We start from the raw sequence: 2597 nt of genomic DNA on the forward strand, positions 1-2597 counted from the left end.
AAAAAAAAAAAAAAAAAAAAAAAAAAAAAAACAGGAATTAATTGAATTTTTCAGATGGAAAAGACATAGTGCCTTTAAAAGTGTCAGCACTACAGGTCTACCTGCTGTCACCACATCCATAGGCAGAAGGACCATGACAGAAAAACTCCATCCATTGCGTCCTTTATCTCCTCCACAGAGATAAAAATACACTTTTCTTTATTTTGTCCTCAGGATCCATCCCCTGACACAGGCACCAGCAATTTCTGCTACAGTAATGGAAATATGGGTCATGCTGTACTGTCCCTACCAAATCCAAACAGAATAGGTTCTTGGACCACCCTTTAATGCAAAGATGGAACGTAACTCTCATGAATGTATTTTGAATTCCTCATACTTGATTCTGGCCTCACCTTAGAGTCACATGAGCCACTTAATTACAACAACATGGTGGCTTCCACCAGAACAGTAAACAGAATCCATAGACAGGGCACATGTAAAAAGAGTTCTGCAAAATGACCAGGTGATACTAATTGGAAGCCTGGGCTGATAATCCGTTAATTAAGCATTTCCTCTCAAGCTCTAATGAGCTTATAAAATCACTTGGTAATTTTGGTCCCACTCTATGAAATGTAATTCTGAGGTATGGGAAGGGTCCATAAATGTGTCTTTTAAACAAGTGCCCTGTCAATCATGATGTTGCTCCCCCTGGGCTTATTATAGCATTAGTTAGAGAAATGAGGCACAACACAGAGTCCCTTACATGTAGCACTCTTGTCACAACACATATATTCTAGTACAAATGAAGACAATCATTCTTCATCCTAAAATATTATATTCTTTGCTGACTCTTTAAAGTTTACAGAGAAAAAAAAAAGCAATTTCTGAGTAAGTCTGCGTTTGAAGAATATGTGCACATGTACTAATGCAGTGTTTATTAAGCAGGTACTATGTGCTCAATAGGATGTTACAGAGCACTGTGATAGCACATTATGTGGTTTAATCCTAATAACACCCTGTGAGTTGATACTATGTGTTCAGTAATTCCAAGGCTTTAAAGGACCCAGCATTTTTATTTCTATTTCTGTAGATCTGTCATTGATTTTTTCAAAAAATGCATAGAATAAAAGCTAAATATAGACAGATGAAAGGGATACAGATGGAAAGAGTTTAATAAAATTTAAATAAATTTTATTGTGTTTATGTTTGCTTTCTTGTGACTTATGAATCAACTACTAGATCTGTAGGAACAGAAAACAAGCTGCTAAATAATGTCTCTGCAAGCACTGGTTTTAATAAAAAATTTGAAAAGATCCTATAATATATACTTTATATTTCCCATTTATCTGCTTTTAAGTTTCAGAAAATGTTGAGCATCAGCTCTAAAAAGGCAACAGGATTCATGACCCAAAACTCTGATCTGTTCTAATTAGCTCTTTGAGGCAAGACTCCAGGGTAGAGCCAGACATAAATAAGGACTCCAAAAAGGGTGAATATGAATAGGGCTGGGGCAGAGTGGAGAGCCGATGTACAATTTTGTTCTCTATGCCACTGGGGGGTATTGTCAGTTCTTTTTTTTTAAAGTTTACTTAAGTAAACTTAAATCTGAGTTTTTTATTTTAACCTTTTTCAGCCACTGCCCTGTAAAATTTATATTATATGCTAATAGGCAATTCAAAAAAAAATCCCTTAAGGTTTTCTAGAATAATTTTTTTAGAAGAAAAATAAGTATTCTTAGCAGGGTAAAAGAAACACAAATAATAATAACGACTCTTCTGGTTGTAAGTTCAGGTGTAGCCATCAGAAACCACAATATGGGTCAGGCGCGGTGGCTCAAGCCTGTAATCCCAGCACTTTAGGAGGCAGAGACGGGAGGATCACGAGGTCAGGAGATCGAGACCATCCTGGCTAACACGGTGAAACCCCGTCTCTACTAAAAAATACAAAAAACTAGCCGGGTGAGGTGGCGGGCGCCTGTAGTCCCAGCTACTCGGGAGGCTGAGGCAGGAGAATGGCCTAAACCCGGGAGGCGGAGCTTGCAGTGAGCTGAGATCCGGCCACTGCACCCCAGCCTGGGCGACAGAGAGAAACTCTGTCCCCCCCTCCAAAAAAAAACCCACAATATACAGAAAGTGGCTCAAATAAAACCCAAGTTTTTTTGCATACATCTATTTATTGTACCCACCATCTGATGTATAATTCAACCATTTTTCCAGTTGCTAGTCTAGACTACAACTGCCAAGATGGTAGGAACAATGACTGCTTCATCCATTTTTCTCTTTTTTCTTTCTTTCTTTCCTTTTTTTTTTTTTTTGAGACTGAGTCTCACTTTTTTGCCCAGGATGGAGTGCATTGGTGTGAACTCGACTCACTGCAGCCTCCTCCTCCCAGGTTCAAGAGATTCTCCTGTCTCAGCCTCAAGTAGCCCGGGATATAGGCATGAGCATTTCCTAACTATTGAATGTGAGATCTATATTGGAATATATCTGACAACTTCCACCAGCACTTTTTTTTAATAAAAAATTGAAATCTGACTGTGTTAATATAGTAGAATATATTAGAGCTTGCAACATAGCTGACTGGAGAGCTATTAAGGTTTCTGGGTAGCCATATCACCT

This window comes from Rhinopithecus bieti, unplaced genomic scaffold (genome assembly GCF_001698545.2).
Source record: "Rhinopithecus bieti isolate Rb0 unplaced genomic scaffold, ASM169854v2 scaffold_69630, whole genome shotgun sequence".
NCBI lineage: Eukaryota > Metazoa > Chordata > Mammalia > Primates > Cercopithecidae > Rhinopithecus > Rhinopithecus bieti.